At 37.3% G+C, this 18,207-nt stretch overlaps 1 protein-coding gene across 4 annotated transcripts in view; it reads left to right on the top strand.

Annotated features, from left to right (window-relative positions):
• Positions 1–18,207, top strand: part of MAST2 (microtubule associated serine/threonine kinase 2) — a 195,984-nt gene that overhangs the window by 32,921 nt on the left and 144,856 nt on the right. The window lies entirely within an intron of this gene.

Genomic DNA, 18,207 nt, shown 5'->3' with positions numbered 1-18,207 from the left:
TCTTTTTACTCACTTCAGTTAAGTGAATTCCATTTTGGAGTGGGCTCAAAGGACATTTTCAGACTTGAAAGAAAATTTGAACAACCTTCTGTGTAACCTGAGGCTTGTCATTATAGGATATATGAATTCATAAAACTTGCCTTGTGATAATTGTTAGGCACTAGATTGTCAGTTTGAATGATTGCAGTTCTCATTATCTTCAGATGCTGCATGTTATTTTTTTGTCTATGAATATGTTGAATTGATTTTTGGCACATGCAGTCAGTTCTGTTCCTGACAGCAGCACTATTGTAGGTATAAAGTGAGAAACTGCTGTAGTGTGCATGGAAAATTAGCTTTTTTGCTTGGGGAGCTGTGGGAATCTTAAGATAAAATATAAAGAATTATTCAGACTGTCTTGAACACATGTCACCAAGTGAGGCTTTGTGCCATAAGAGTGTTGTTCTGTGGTTCTTACTGACCTCTATATGAAAACATACTGATGTAGACGATAAAAATTCTGGGGTTTAATTTAAAATAGTAAAAAATTGGCTGTTTTATTTTGGTGATTTTTGGCAGATATTATCATGGAAAGGCAGTGTAAGATGCCCACATTTAGTATTTTAATATGACTGCCCTCTGTGTCTGGTAATGCTTCTGGTAACTCTTCCCTAGGATGTGATAATAGGAGGATCAGTCTTTAAACATGAAGAAGTTTGCCTAAGTTTCAGACTACTTTGTTGCAGTAATGCGAACTGTTTTGAGTTTTAGGACATTTATAAAAATCCCTTGTCACTCTTCAACTAAGAAGCAGCTTTGGAAATGCTCCAGAAATTAGTAGGATGATCTTCCACGTTTGACTCTTGGTATGTTTTCCTATACAATGTCATTCTGGTTTATCCAAGCCATACAGTGTGTCTTTTCAGCTCCAGAGACACAGTGATTGCTTATTTTACCATGTGGAGGAAAATGGGAATGCAGTGGTTTATACGCCTCACCTCTGAACAGCTGCAGCTCAGAATCTTTCCTGAGTTAATCTAAAGCCCTTATTATTTTGAGATTACTAGAGGGGGAGAGGTGAAATCTCTTGGCAGAGATAAGTGTAGCCTTATAAGTGAAACACAGTACTAAAGCCTGAGACTTATGCAACAATCCTGATATCTGAACTTTGATAAACTAAGATACAGAGAGGTTAAATCACTTGGTCATCAGTAAAACGGGGAGTAAAGTGTACCTCACAGGCTTTCTCTAAAGCTCGGTTTATTAATGCTTGGAAAATGTTTGAAGCTCAAATGGATGATCTATGAAATAACTTATTGCTGCAGTCGCTCTATATATAGTGTGTCTGTATCATTCTCTTATTTCTGATTGCTTTAAAGATACTTAAAGTCAGTTATTCAAAAGCCAGGAAATACCTTGATCTCTTACCTGCCTTTTCTATCTTATTATTGATAACCTGAGCATTTCTGCAGGAATTGAGTTTTAAACTCTTCGCTGGTTGAAACTGTGGAGTCCTTGTGTTGTGAGAACGTGAGGCATGAAGTCAGAAAAACCATTACACTAGCAAGCTTGGTTTAGAGTCAATATATGTAGTTCTTCCCTTTGTGAATAGAGGCTAGAATAAATAACGACCAGGCTGTTTTATCAAAGCTTTGTTTATTATAGGAATAGATGAGGAGAATTCTTGTATTGTGGCATTTTGGATTGATCAGAATTTTTTTCACTGAAAGCAGTTGTGGCCAACTAAGTATGTGTAGGGCAGAATTTGCTGAGGGAGTGCCTTATGCATTCAAAACAAACGAGTTTACTTAAGATAATTTATTAGTAAATAGTATGGAACAACTGATGTGCATCTCACTTTTGTTATTTATTGCAATGGCCAAGTTTCCATTTAAAAAAAAAAAATTCTGTGTACTTCATGAATATAGTGCTATTATGTAAAAACATGTGTCAATGTGAACTTTAAGTTATTGTCAAGAGGGAAATGTTTATAATAGAGGATCAGAAGATGTGTAGGGTTTCAGATCTGTCATAAAAGGATGTGAAATGTAATTAACCTAAAATAACCTTTAAAATATTTTTTTGAGCCTGATAAATTAAATGAGTTGTTGAGATAACTTAATGACAGATTTTAATTTTATACCTAAAATAATATTCTCTTAAATTCCTCAAGATTTTGCTTTGTGATGGAATCCACTGAGACTTAGATTTTGCACAATGACCTCATGATTCGGTAACATTGTTAATATGTTTGGTGCATACTTCAGGGGTAAGGTCTAGGTTAATGGCAGCATTTGTTCTTTAAGTGCTTGAAGCCACAAAGCTCTAATTGAAGATATGAATGTTCAAACCTCATTATTTTAATGTGGCCGTACAGTATAGTGACAGTAAAAGTAGTGATATGACAAACTGCTATGGCAGAGTTCATAATTTGTCCATGAAAACAAATTATTATGTGAAACGTGGAATTAAAGTTCTTTGCCTTGGAGTTTAAATAAAACATGAAACTTCAGGTCTAGCATGGATTCTGTATTTGTCTTTGCTTAAAATTAGAAGTATTTGCATACGTTTAATATAGAGAATACTGCTCTGTGATTTATTTGCACAAATAAAGTCACAGTGCATGTACTAAATTTGTCATACAAAAACTTGTAGTTAGGTACTTTTTTTAATGTATTTGTTTCAGATAGTTAAGCCTGCAGAGGTACTTTTAGCAAATCTGTGTCTTGAATTTTCTAATTATTGGTAATTGAACTAATTTAATGGATGAGCTGTTGCCAAGGAAAATACATAGTGTGTTTATCACAGTATCAGGAATCCAGGGGTTGAAGACAAAGATCAGAATGTTCATTAGTGCTTGTATTTCATTAGTGTTGCTAACCTTGTTGCCTCTTTGCAGCTTTGCATACTGTGCTGATTCTAGTGTGAGCTAGATCACTTCCAAGATCCCACCTGCTCAGATGTACATAAGCTCTTCTTTCTCTCCTGTCTTCTTCCAGAAGTGTTTATTTCTCTCTGTGGCTTCTCCTACTGCTAGAAAACAGGATGCCCACCAACCCCTCCCCCAGTAAAAATTAGTTATTATTTGATGATAGCCAGAAAAGTGAATTTGGGCTGCATTGTGCAAAAGTATACTTCTACTGTGACCTCCTTAATCCTTCTCTACTGCACATTCTTTGGGCTGCGGTTGGTGAATCTTAGTGTGAAAGCTACAGAGTTGTATCTTGAATTACAGTTTTGCTGTTTCTCAACATTTGTATGTCTCTTTCTTATGATACAGTTACTAGTTCTAGTACAACTTTTATTCTGTAGTGTCTCCTTGCTAAATGAACAATGTTCTGAATCATGGCCTTTCAATCCATAAGATCTTTGACTCTGCTCAAATGACAGTATGCAATGTAAAATTAAGTTCTTGGGTATTAAATCTATTGATACCTATTTGTTTGGTTTTAACTTTTTGTTGTTTTGCCTTATAATTCTCTTATCGAACAATTTATTTCAAAAGAAAGATGGATGTACGGTGTTACGAATTTAAAATGCATGCATTTCTTACAAAATAAATTTTAAATCTTATTAGAACAAAATAGGCTAATGAAATAATTAGATAAATTTGGGAAGATAAACTGGTGAGGTTTTTGAAAGAGGAACAATTTGTAATATCATGTGCAAGTAGAACTATCTGAATTGAGAGGAAAAGTACCATGTCAACATTGTCAAATTATATTGATCGGGCATCAGCATCAATCCCGATTAAATAGGCAGCTGCTTAAAGTGGTGTATTTGACAATAGCATCTTTGTATTTTCTATATGATTACTTGCCTGCTGACATGTTTATCTTCTCGATGTAATTTACATACTGTGTTAAAATGTTGCTGACTAAGAAAGACTTACACCAGACTTAGAGCAGAAAGCAAATCAGACCTTCTTATGACTGGTATGAGCATGTATGAACATCAAGTAATATCTACAAACAAAAGAGCTGATTTTGTGTGCCAACTTGTTTCCAAGAGAGCACTCTAATAAAATGAATGGAATGTTTCTCTCTCTTTTTAAGTGCTAAAGGTTATTTAGAAATCACTTATATATAGATTAGATTTAAAAAGAAAATGGCAGCAAATCTTTGTATAAATGAGGTGTTGAAAACCTTGGGGGATCCCGTTCCATGTGGGTTATTGTCAGACAAATCTGTGGTACCAACTTCCCAGGGAAAGTGTCAGAAATAGATTAAAACCCGTTTAACTGGAGGGGTGCTTGGCCATTAAACTTGGCTCTACAATGATGTGATAGATATCCCTTACTGTTCTAATTGCTGAATTCCTCTATTTTTTCCATAAGCAAAAGATAAACTGCTGCTCTTCCCCTTGGCTTACTATAAATTGCAATAATTTCAAGGGAAAGGTGTGGTGCCTAACTCCTTCAATAAAGTACATTAATGATGCATGCCCTTCCATCTGCTATCTGACTTCTTTTTTTGTCCCATTATTAACAAGGCTTTTATCATCAAGCTTTGCCTGCACTGTATGAAATCTCCATCTGAAAATAGCCACGGGCAACCGTTAGTAATTGTTAGCTCTATTTTTCCTTGCACATCAGGAAACTTCTCCAGTAGTTTGGGGGGTTTAAAAATAGGTAATCGCAATTTCACATTCTGGAGCAAGCAGGGAAAGGTTGGTTAAACTCCATTTTGTGTTAAGTAAAATGGATCAAGTTGTTTTAGCTCCATTTTACCTAAGCTACATAATTAAGCTTATCTTTTCTGTTATAAGCTTCTGCTCTGTGTTGAATCCCTTAGTTCAGAGTAGTGGAAAGTGTATAATAATGTTCACTACCCATAAGTATAATTATTACATTTTTCTGCTATATTTTACAGATAATTACTTTAATCCTATAAAATGCTCAAATTCAGACATGGCTATGCTGAGGACTGGCTGTCTCATTTACATGCCGTTCTGTGTCACAATACTGTGTCCTCAAAGTAGATGGGAAAGGTTAAGGAGGTTGGGGTTGTGGCTGAGTGGTGTTGCATGTTTAAAGACCCTCCTCCCTGCTGCCATTTGAAACAGACAATGCATCAGTGAGTAGCACAGACCACCTAAGCATAGGAACTTGGATCTAGTTAAGTAGGAGTCATCTGGGGCCTGTATGATGAGGATAGGTGATGCTGACTGCCATGTGCTGAGGAAGATAGGATGCTGTAGAATCAAATGTCATTGGGAGACTTCAGTTACTTATATGTAGACTGGACACATGCCACACTGGGACATGCTGAGAGTAGACTTTACGTGTTCAGTGACTGTTTCATAAAACAGATCAAGCTCTAGCAAAGAGACCATGGGAGGACAGGTAACATTGTTCTTATCCTTAGCAGTGCTCAGTTCTGGTTCAAAATGTATATCAAAAAGCCACCCTAAAGACTGAAATATATGTATAAGCAGAGCTAAAAATAGTTAAAAACCTGCTAAAGTTGCTTTCATTTTCAAAAAGATTAACTGATTTAGAAAGAGAAAGCTTTTTGAAAATCAAGGAAAATCAGCTAGTAGATCTTTACATTCTTCATGGAACTGAGTTAAGAACCTCTTCAAGGCAGAGAAATGCAGTGTTTCCCTCCTGCCACCCTTGAATAAGAAATAAGAATGGTTAAAAGGAAAGTGTAGTGGTTAAAAACAGACTAAAAGAGGTTGTTAATTCAGTGAGTAGAAGGAAATAATGACACAGCTTTAACATAAGTGAAGAATTAAATGTGTGAACTACTATTTGTGCTGTATAGCCAGTTGCTTAAAATAGTTGTAGTAGCTGAGCACTGGAAACTGGCAAGTGTGGTACCAATATTTTAAAAAAGGGATCCAGGAGAGATATGTGGAGTTGCAGAACTGCAGATGTTCCCTTCATGTTATAGTTGCCTGAACCCTAATTCCTGTGAGTGTAATTTACCCTTTGGTTCCATTAACACAATATTTGAATAGAACAGCCTTACCAAGTCACTCAGATAACCCTGACAGTGCTGACCTCACTGTTTATACTCTGCTATTACAGTACGTTTGTCATCAGTGATTTTATGTTTATTTCTAGGTCATCAATTAAAATGCTGAATAATGTTATATGCATGACTCTTCTGTTAACATAGAATGCTCATATTCAGTAGTAATTCTTCTGACGGCTACTTTTAAAAATTCAACTGATGGGCAGGTTCTTAACCCAGAAAGTTTTGTTGTTTTCTAGAAATTAATTTTTTAGCAATGTAGTTAGCAGGCAAGTTAAAAGCTCTGAACAATTCTGTTTTTCTACAGTTTATCAGTAGAGGCAGTAATTTAAGTATGCTGACCCCTACCTCCCCGATCCAAAAGTGCCTAAGAACTCAGAAATTGCAGTGATTTATCTGTAACCTTATTTTTCCATAAAAATGTCAACAATTGATGTTACTTCTAGTTTTTCTTTAATTGGAAAAGTTGTTACAGGATTAAAATAATTATTTTTCCCAGGATTGACATCATCTAGTTGCTCTGAAAACTCTTGGATTATCTTCTTACCCCTTGACTCTTGTTTGGCTGCTTAGGAATGGGCTTTTTGAATTTTCTTGTGCCTCCAGTTGCAAAAGAAGCTTTGAAGGCAGTACTGAGAAGGAAAAGGAGCTGCTAGCGTGGGAAATTCAGGCGCACAGGACAGAGACCAAACTGCTAGAATAAACTGATAATGCTGATGTCTGATGACTTTGAGGTATATTTAGAATCATGCTGCTGTTGTGTTTGTGTTTTGTCCATTACAGCTCATGCTTTCCTTTAGTTGCTTTCTACTTCAGTGACTTCAGAAGGAAACCTTAGGAGACAGGGATTTCTTCAGCTTCATTACCTATTCTGGAAAGAGCTGCTCCTTGTCTTGAATTCCATCTTGACTGTAAAGGTTTTCATTCTGCTATGAGATCATTCTGTCAATAAAGCCTTGTTTACTTCACAAGTTTGGCAGTTTTGGAAGGTTCCTTTCAATATTAAACCATCTACCTTTTGCATTAGCAGGCTTTTTCAGCACTGTGGATTGCTACTGGTGACTGCCAGTGTTTGTTTCTTCTATGAAGACCTTATGTTTTGGTAGAATTGAATTCTCTGTTTTATAATGTAGTTTCCTGTGTTAGTTTTTTTCCTGGATCATGTCAGATTCAGTATGATACCAGTTTTCTGAGAAGCTTCTTTTGTTGATGCATTTAGAAAAAGCTCTACTTCTTTCAGGAAAAGAATTTTCTCGAGGGATGCTGCCAAGACTCAGAAGACCAAGAGAGCTTATGGCTTTGTATTTGAGTGTAATCAAACTGGCACTCATCATCATTTTGTCTCTTTAGAGCTGGAACAGATCTGTAGATTAATATGTATTTTTGGCATTGACTTTAACCAAAATTGAAAGTAATGGTGTAAATTATCATGATTGCCAGAAGCATTGAGCAGTGGTAGGGAATCGAAGTTTCTGCAATTCTTCCTTCTTTCTTTATAATTTCCAAGCCACTGGTCAATTTCATCAGGCTTGAAAAGAAGAAGAAATGTCAAAAATAATTATAATTACAATTTCATAAGAATTGGAACCAAGTAGGAGATACCCCTCACATTCCCTGAGAGAGACAGTTCATTGTTTATTGTGGCTTGGCAGCACTGGTTGACATTCAGACATGACAGCTCTTGATTAGCTGGGGGAGATGCTGTCTCCAGTTGGGTGGAGGTAAAATAGGAAAGCTGGAGTTGCCTCTGTAAGGACTGTGGGAGGGAGCAAGATCACAAAAAGACAAACTTGAGTCTGTAGGAAACTGGGTGTCTTTAATTCTGTTGCTTGAGTAGCAGCTTGTTTATACTGCAGTACTGAAAGAATTTGACATCCTTCTGCTTTCAAAAACATTGATGTTAGTGACCTAAGTCTGGGCCAGGTTGGAAGGACAGCTTTTGGAATGCTTCTTGTAATGCTTCCTTGTCAGCTTGGCACTGACTTTTACTGTGGGATGGTGGGATGCCGCTCCAGCAAACTGAAAGTGTTTCCACGTGCTGCCTTTGCAGCGTTCTGTGGTTATCCTAAGCTGAGACTGCACTGAACAGTTAGCACAAGGAAGTGATGTGTGTCTTTCCTGGACTGTAAATCTGACCTTTCAGAAAGAGGGGGAGGGAGCACTCATGTTTTAGTTGTACATATCGGAGCAGAACATACTTGTGGCATCATCTGCAGTTTATTTCTTCACTTTTCACTACTAAAGACATTAAAAAAATTAGTATTCTACAAGCTTGAAAGACAGACTATTATCTAATTGGCTTTTGGTTAGGAGGATACTGATTTCTAGGTCAATGTAAAACAAATGAGCATTTAAATTGAAGAGGAGCAGCTGTTCCAAAGCCCCTTTCCACAGTGCCTGGTTTTGTTAAGGATAATTATGTCTAATTTTAAATTATGATAGCTTTGAGTATTGAGCTTTGCCTTGTTACATCCACGAGCTAATTCTCCTTCATCAGTAAGAATGTTCCATCATGGAGCTAGGTTTCTGATTGGATTTATTTTTCTGGGCCTTTTAAATTACGAAGAGAAATACAGCTTTAAAGATGGGGTTTTCAACACTTTCATGCCAATGCTACCATACTCCTATTTTATTTTTCAAGGTCTCAAAACGGAATGTTGTCTGATTCCTGTGGAAAGATACTGCTGGGAAAATACATATTTATGTAAACGTGTAAGATTTTTGTTCATATTTTTAGCTTAAAAATGGAAACGTTAGACTCCAGTGCTGAAAAATCCAAGAAAGCTCGTCAGCCCTTGTAAGGAAACATATGCTAAAGATGTCTTGTGGATTACGTACTGCTTGTTTCAATTAACACATTCATATTCTCTGTCAGTTCTTGAGACAAAAGCCCAGGTGACAATTCAAATGATGCATGAAAATATTTCCTTTTTTTATGGTAAGCTTAGCTTTTTTAAAAATAAAGACTAAAAGATTTCAACTGTTAACTCAATGTTGTATTAGTAATTCAATAGGATATCTGAACACTCTAAAGAACATACATTGTAAATATATTGCTGCAGCAATGAAGCATGTTTGCTTTTATGAAAGGTTTGTTGCTGGACACAGCAGTATTGTAGTGTCATACATAAAAGCTGTGTGTTTGAATTTGTATTGGGTTTGTGTGGCAAGGTTTGTTGATGGGGGGCTACAGGGGTGGATTCTGTGAGGAGCTTCTAGAATCTTCTCTTGTGTCTGATGGAGCCAATGCCAGCCAGCTCCAAAATGGACCTGCTGCTGGCCACATAATTAAGAAAATGAAAAAGCTTCTGCATGACATCAATTGCAGCTGGGGAGAAGAGTGAGAATATGTGAGAGAAGCAACTCGGCAGACACCAAGGTGAGCAAAGGAGGGGGAGGAGGTGCTCCAGGCGCCAGAGCAGAGATTCCCCAGCAGCCCGTGGTGCAGCCCATGGGGAGGCAGCTGTGCCCTGACCCAGGGAGGTTAATGCTGGAGCAGAGGAGGACCCCACGCTGGAGCAGGTGGAGGCACCTAAAGGAGACTGTGACCCTGTGGGAAGCCCACGCTGGAGCAGGCTGCTGGCTGGACTTGTGGGTCCATGGAGAGAGGAGCCCACGCTGGAGCAGGTTTGCTGGCAGGACTGGTGACCCCGTGGGGGACCCACGCTGGAGCAGTCTGTGCCTGAAGGACTGCACCCTGTGGGAGGGACCCACGCTGGAGAAGTTTGTGAAGAACTGCAGCCCACGGGAAGGACACATGTTGGAGAAATTCATGGAGAACTGTCGTCTTTGGGAAGAACCTCCCCCTGGAGCAGGGGAAGAGTGCTGCTGAGGTGGGAGAAGGTAGAGAACTCAGGGGTGAAGTTAAGCCTGTAAAGAAGTGAGATGTGGGGGGGAAGGTGTTAAGATTTAGTTATTTCTTGCTATCCTGCTCTGATTTGACTGGTAATAAATGAAGCTCATTTCCCCAAGTCGAGTCTGTTTCGACCGTGATGGTAATTGCTGAGTGATCTCCCTGTCCTTATCTTGACCCACAAGCCTTTTGTTATATTTTTCTTTCACCTGTCCAGCTGAGGAGGGGAGTGATAGAGCGGCTTTGGTGGGCACCTAGCGTCCAACTGGGGTCAACCCACCACAGAACTGAATTTGTAGTAAAATGTAACTATATCAAGAAATATAAAATACATGTGATTTTTGCATTTTAATTTGAAATCCAAGCATTTTTTTTCCCTGCTAGTTTTATCAAAAGAGGTTGTCGGTTGTCTTCACATGCCTTTTAAAATAATGTCACACTCTCTGAGAAATATTCTTTGAGACTCTAAGTCAACATGTCTTGCTTCCTTTTGTTCTCCACTGACTAAATGTAGTAGGTTCTGTTAAACAAAACGAAAAAAGTTTGAGAGATTGCCAAATCATTACTATGCATCTGCTTTTTTTCGAGGAAAAATAGCTTTCAAAAGAAAAAAAATTAAAACAGGAGGACTTGTAAAAATGGGATGTCTGACACAAGTCCTGGAGGAGAGGAAGAATTAAAAATGTTTGTCATTGCACTGTAAATCTTTGAAATCCTGAATTAATTTATTCTTTTATCTTTCTTTCAATTTTTGTTCTGGCTTAGCAGATAAATGTTGGGAAAAGGGATTATCTGTTTAAAAAATGAACAGCTTTTAACTTGTCTAGAATTTTAAGGGGATGACAAAATTGTGGGAAATGAATAGCAAAATTTGGTCTGAGACCTGAAAAGAAAAAATAAAAATCTGTCAGAATCCATCAGCAAAAAACTGCTGTGAGATGTCTCTCTGGATATCAATGTAAGCTTAGTCTGGTATAGGCAAGGAGAGCAGGGGAGAGTAAACCCCTCTAACTCACAAATGTTTTGGTTTATCATCATAAAGTGTTTGTTTCAAAGGCAGTGTTTCAATGTGTATTGTGATGGTCATAAGCAGGCAAAAGGGTGCAATCTTTGGAGACTTGTCCAAGCATTTTAATGTCAGCTGGAAACCAAGGTAAAATTCAAGGTATATTGAATATATAGAGAAATATATTCAGTGCTATAGACTCTGTTCTGAGTAGAATAATTAAAGAAAAATCAGTTGTTAACTTTCATGGCGTTTTTTCCTAATGAGTATGTTTGACAGTCCAATTAATTATTTGTAAATGTTATGCTAATGTAATAAAGAGGTTCCTTGTTTTGTGAAGCATCAACTGTTCTGAAGAATTGAATGTCCAAAAATGACAAATATCCTATAGATAAAAGTGAGAGGAAAATATAGCGAAAGCTTCGTATAGTCTCATACCTCTGCAATTTCTTGTACTTAAAACTCTTCAGCTCTGTAAAGGAAGTGTTATTTCTGTGTAAAAGTTGTCTGGCTCATCTTTCAAAGTCAAATGGGGCGTTATTGCTGGAGTAAGAATCAGATGCAGAAAAGCTTGGGAAGAGTTTACAGAAAAGGCAAGTATGCATATGTGAACCACTGCTGCTGTAGTGAGCCTGAGGAAGAGTGCTGCTAGCCAGGAGTGTGGAAGAACTGGAGAGGATAGTGGAGGAAATCTTAACCTATAGTAAAATTTTGGGGCGTATTTTTTTCTTGGTGTATGCTTTGCATGAGGTATGAGATCTGTCTGTAATGTGTGGCTTTCATTGAACCAGTTTCTATGCCAAAATAGCTTCTGGGCTAACTGGGTTCATGATGTCTTGTGGGATTCTTGAAACTCCAGGTTTTGTTGTTTCTGTGAACTTTTCAGTAAATATCAATACCTCTCATTAGGCAAGCACATGAAGAGTTGGTATTGGGTCCTTAAGCTTTGGTTCTGTTGCCATTCTGATTAGAGGTGTTCACTGCTGATTTTTAAGTCCAAATGTCTCTAAAGTATGAGGCTTTTGTAATAAAGAGAATCCTGATTTTGGTAATGTCATCTAAATATTCACTAAACAAATGGTATTTCTTCAGTTTTAAATTTGCAGCATATATTGAAAAAGGCTATCGAAAAAAGTGTTTCTTTTAAAAATGCTATTGTATTTGAAAGGTAGCGTCAGAGAAACTAGTTTCTATTCTGTTCTAATGCCAGTTTAACTTCAGAACAAGAATGTTTGCATCATGAATTCAAAATCTTCTGTAAATATTAAAGTTTAATTGAAGATTCTTTTCCAAAGATGTTAGCTTTCGAAGGGGCTTGAGCCAAGGAACTTTTTTCTGCCTGGAAGCTTGTGTCTCTTCTGAATATACCGTCTATGGTACAGTATGAAAACAGTTGGTCTGTAGATGAATGAACTCTTTCCTCCACCCTTGTCGACAGCAAATTTACATTTGTAAGGAAGATTAGTGGGTGTGCCGCCTTTCATAGTGTATTGAATGTGGGGGATGGGGCAGGCTTGCCCAGGAAACTGCAAACAGAAAATGCACAGTGAAAGCGTGATTATTATGTAAACCTCGAGAATTTTAGACTTTTTTCAGCATTTGTCTCTGAGACCAAGCCTTATAAATGGGAGTTTATTTTGGTTCAGAATGAGTTCCTATTTTTTTTTAATGGCTCATTGTTAATGCACAGCTTTGCTCCAGAGGTCTTAGTTTATCAAACTGAATCTTGTAAATAGGCAGGAAATCCAGAAGAAATTCAGACAAGCTGTCAGGCGAGTTTCCTTAGGTTGACTGCCAAGTGTATTTTTTTTTTTAATTTTTTTAAACGTTACCTCATCAACGTTCCTTGTTTCAGTAGTCTGCCAGTTTATCTCAGAGGGGCACGTTTTTAAATCTCCAGATAAACATAGCTTGATCAAAATAAAAAAATCCCAAACACTTACGTTTCAGATTGACAGTGAAACATTTGGCTCATTTTGGTTGCACAGACAAATGTTACCAAAGGCTTAAAAAAATTCCACTGAAATTGTCAGCTGATAATATTTCAGAAAGTGATCTTTTTTCCCCAGCACACAATATGTTATGTAAGGAAATGTTATATCCTTAAGGTTTGCCACAGCTTGCTGTTCTGCTGCTTTTAGTTTTGACTAAATAGATAAGAAATATAATGAATTTTGAATCATGAAAAATCTAAATTTTGAATTTCAGTATTTTAGATCAGGGAATTGCTCTGAAAAGTTCCTTCATAACAGAAGTGCGCAATAAAAAGCATTGCGTCTTGTCGTAGACAATTGAAAAGCTGTTGGTTTTTTTAGCCTGATTTTTGGATGGGAGTAGTCTTTTTGTATGGCAAACCACAAATGGGTCTTCCTCATTGGATCATCCTGTTGTGTAGTGTTAATGTCCTTCAGGCCACATCTCCCATGATGGGGTCCCAGTTGTGTTGAGGGGCTTTCTGGTGTTTCTGTAATCAATACAAAATATCATTAGTTGCTTAATACCTTATTCTAAGTTGGCAGTGTAAGTGGACTTAGACCTCTAGTGTTACAAGTTTAAGGCGTGTGGCTACTGGACTCAATTAAGCAATATTAGAAAGTACACAAATTTTTGATCCACAAGGTAATGATCTGATTGCTAAGATAACCCTTACTGGTTTTGCTTTTATGGTAATGGTGGGTTTCCATTCTGATGCAATGGTATAGACCACAAAAGATGGCAGGATGCAGTGCCGGAAATCTGAAAGGACTAGGAAGGCATAGAAATAATTGCTCTCCTCTTCATAGTTTAGTTAATTCTTAATAAACTGGATGAAACTTTCTCCATAAATGTTGAGTGATTTCTGAAATATGTCTCAAGTTTCAATTACAATTTAAGATATGTAGAAGATATTTTATCTTCAGCATAGATAGTACAACAAACAAACTGAACACAGCTCAAAGATGAGCCATGTGATTCTACACAGATATGTCTTTGTGCATATGTTGCTTTGTGCAGTTGCTCTGATGATTGGAAAATGTAATAGGATAATAGCTTATTCACAATATCTCAATTATTTTTTCTAAGATGTATTAAACGTAGGGACAATCACACTACTTCATAGCAGCTTTCTGTGGTCATTTCCTAGCTGTGAAATTGGTATGCCTTTGGTCATCTTCCACTGATGCTATTTGAAAACCTGTAGGCTACGGAACAACTGGAAGAATTGTTGCTTTGATTGTGCTGAAGTCAGTGGATGGAAAACTCCAGTCATATTCAGACAGCTATTGGAACTGTTCTAACCTCTCAGATTTTTCTTCTACAAGACAGAGGAGTAATAGATTTTGGTAGCAGGCAGTGGAAGGAGGTCTGGATCAGCATGGATGAGAAGACATTTCTTCTTATTAACAGAATATGCTGTTTGTGACTCTGGGTTGTCTTCAGTGTATTTTTCTCTTTTAAGAGTTCTTGGCAGATTCTTCAGTGAATTTGTCCAAAGGCTTTTAGCCATGACGGTAAAGTATTTTTTTTTTTTTAGCCTCTTAGAGCAAGAAATAGCCCAATGTGACTATTGTATAAAGCAGTACTTATTTTTGTTTCTTTAGAAATTGCTGTTAGCCTCACTTAATTCATCCCAGTATTGTCAAGGTGATAAGCTCTCCTTCCCTACTTATCAGACTAACCATTGCAGGAACATACTTACTGGAAGTTCACGGCTCTTTACATTTCTTCATTTCTTCAAATCAAGATTGAATAGCTTCTTCAGAGAGTGCTGCAGCCAAACAGGAATTGGTTGGATTATGTCCAAATGGTCCCAATATCACACTATCCATTCTCTTTTTTTATTGTTGCTGCAGAGCAAAGCCAAATTTTCCTCAGGTTTGTTAATTTGATGGAGGAAGGAAGAATTGAGTTAGGAGCTTACTGAAGTTACTGGTGAACAAACTTTGAATTCCCTCTTTTTACCCCCCCTTCCTAATTATCTTTTTTTGATGAAGTTGAGTGCTAATACTATAATTCTTAAAGGATTGAAGTATTACATAACCTCCTTATTTTGAATTTTTCTTCTGATAGATATTTTATTAGACCCTTTCCAAATGCTGCCTGCATCTGAAAACTGTTTGAGAAATCTGATTGACTTTTTAAATAATTGAAAAAATGATATTTTATGTACTTCCATTTCTTTAATATCTCAGTAATACCTCTTACCAAAATGTCTTACACAAACACATTCTTATCTTTCATTGGAGACTCACCTTGCAGACCTTTTAGCATGTTAAAATGAATGTCTAAAGATGGCATAATCTCTTGAAATAACAGATAATTTCTAAAGGTAATATTTTGTAAGAAAATTTTTGCATGTCAGAGAGTTGCTTTTAAATTCTGCTTGTCCTTTGCTTGATTCAGTTTGGTACTAAGCATTTTCTCCCACCCTCTTTCATCATTGCTTTTCTGTGGTAGATTCTGTTGAAGGAGGAAAAAGGGAGAGTGGATGAGTGTTAACAGTTAAATAGGAGTGAAGTAAAGGTAGTTATCACGCTGGGGATCTTCTTGGTGGTGGTTTTTGATCTGACATTTAAATAAGAATTATTTGCTCAGAAGGGAGGGAAGGGGAGAGGGAAGCTAGAGGAAAAACCATGCCTGCTTTTCTGCAGCAGCCCTGATTGGCTTCTCTACCCCAGAAACTGGGTAAGTGTGGCAGGCAGCCAATTTGAAAGCTTTCTCCATAAGAAAGCTTGAAATTTGGAAGAGAACAGATGATTCTCATGGTATTTTGAGACTCGTGCCAGCCTCAATCAATTATAAGACACTTGCAGAGACATTTTGAGAACTGGCAATGTCTGAATATTAAGGTAAAGAATCCAGGAAGGATTAGATGTAGATGTGCTAATGAGAATGCTTTCAGTTATGTTATAGAATAAGTAGGGTTATATACTATTGCTATCAGGCTTAAACATTTTCCATTTAGTGGCTGATTTAGAAGGAAAGTAAAATATGAATGGTATTGCATATTTGTTAAGATTCCTTGATTCCTCTCTCAGTATGTGTTGTTTAATGCTGGTGGCCTTAGTTGGAGGAGGCAAGATCAATGATCCAGTTAGTGCACGGTCTAATATAAACATCCCTAAAATCTGTTATAGACTAAAATAAACTGCAAAATGCATGTAATATATTTGAGCATGCATGCCAAAATGTTTTGTTTCTGTGAGATTTTTTTAAAGTAAAAGTAGAATTTGTTTGACAACAATGTTTGGTAAGTGATGTTATAGTTTTTGATGTATTTTTCCGGGGAAGCTTATTTGATGGCAAAATGCAGGATGTAATGCTGAAATCCATCATAAATATTATCACAGTGAAGAAATATGATCATCTTATGTTTCACTCTGTTTTTAAACAGAGCTTTATCTGCGTTTTTATGTTGCTGTTCTCCCTGATGACATATTCTTAAGTTCTTACGCGGAGTTTTGTGCACGGCTTGATGTTTTCGTCATATTTGCGAAAGAAGATACTGTTCCTTTAAAATCAAGTGGCTCATTGAGTTGTTTTCACTAGCGCGCTGCTTTTTATATGGTACAGTATACTCCATGCAAATGAGCTGCCTGCTCAGCCTCTGGGTGGCTGCTTGCCCTGTTGGGGAGCTCACAAAGACTCTGCAGACCTAATTCAGCATTCAGTTGTTTAAAACGGCAGATGGAAGGAGGTATCGGCAAGATGAGGATTTATTAGCTACTCACAATAAAAGACCACACTCGCTCCGCAGAGGATCAGAAAAAGCCTGGTGAATGGGATTGAGTTGTATCTGCTTTCAGCTGACTTTACAGTGATGTGTTTAGCTCATGTGACTCGGTCACTTAGCATGAAGATCAGCTAAAGATTTCCATGTAAATATATATTCCTTTAAGCACCATCAACCTGTGTGCTTGTATTGAGACTTTTTTCTGGCTTGCAGCTGTCATAACTGTGGGAACAGGAACACTTCATCAAGCTGTGGTAGGCAGCCTACGGTCTGGGCTCTCCGTGTTGCATTTGCACACTTGAGGATGTCTGGCTGAAATCCCCTCATAAACACAGCTCTTGATGAAGTTTGATTTCTTTTATGTATTTTTGAAATCCTTCAGAGGCTGAAGTGAGGTTCTTTTTAAATACAGTGTTTATATTCAGAAGTTATATTAGGATCTTCCTAAGCTTTTATCAGGAGATGAAATCTGTTGCTTTAGCTTTCTGCTAAAAAAATTGAAGGTCGTTGCGGCAGTAGGTTGTTCATTACATTTGCAATATTTCCTTTTTTCCTTTCTAATATAGAAAGGGCATGTGTAGGACAAAGGCTCCTTGACATGCTCAGTAATTTAAATAATACTGGGATGAACATACCTAGATTTTTATTTTAAATGAAATGGTGTTTGGTATAGCTAGAGGCGTTATTGTTGGTTTTGTTCAACACAGGCTATATGCCCATATTTTAAAATGGGATTGGGATAACGTACATAAAGAGGCAAAGCCTTTTTTGACCTTGCTGGAGTTGTCTGTGTGAAGGTAGCTGGAAAACAGAAACTGCAGGACAGACTGAAAAAGCCTCAGCTGAACTGTGCTTTCTCTTTTTTTTTTTTTTCTTCCTTTTTGCTGTGGATGACGATGAGGGAAGGGCTTCTTAAGCCAGCTCTGTCAGTGATGAATAGATGAATGAATTCTTAAATGTTCAGAACTTGCAACATGTGTTCCAGACCCTTCAGCACATAAGAGTCGCAAGATCTCAGCAATGAACTAAAGAATGTGCCATGTCTGCTGCATACGAGGAGACAAGCATACCTCAGAGATAGCAGAAACAAAAGAATGTACGACAGTATCTGAAGAATCTGACATTTGCTTTGTCGTGGAAAGGAGTAAAGGAATTTTTCAAAATTTGGAAAATTAAAATTTCTATTTGTTCATAGTGAGTTTTTTCCATATTTGAAATAGTACTGTATCCTGTGTGTCCACAGAATTGATTTTTTTAGTTAAGTGTGACTGGGTGTTTTTTAAAGGAAATGTGACCTGGATTTTGTGAGCTGCTTATAAACAGTAAATGAAGGCAGCTGTTGTAGTTTACTGATGCCTTATAACAGCTCAAGTAAATAGAAATAAAGCAAAAATATGTGTGTGTGTGGGATCTGAATTAAATTCCACTCTTTGGCCTTACATGGAGTTGTGGAATATTATATACTTCTAGACAGTTGTGTATATGAGAGGAATGAGACATCCAACCTTGAAAAGATTTAGGAAAGTCAGATTTTTTCCTAGTGTGACCTGCTAAATCCGCCACAAAAGAGGCAGGCAAAATTACGTACAGATAGTCAGAGACCGTGGCTGCAGTTCTTCATGACAGGCAAGTGAAAGACCATGTCCTATTTTTAGCGAGTGGACAGAGGGGGGGG

The sequence above is a fragment of the Athene cunicularia genome, assembly GCF_003259725.1.
Source record: "Athene cunicularia isolate RWA chromosome 8 unlocalized genomic scaffold, athCun1 chr8_part1, whole genome shotgun sequence".
NCBI lineage: Eukaryota > Metazoa > Chordata > Aves > Strigiformes > Strigidae > Athene > Athene cunicularia.
Note: the sequence above shows the minus strand (reverse complement) of the source record. Positions and strands in the feature narration are given on the sequence as shown.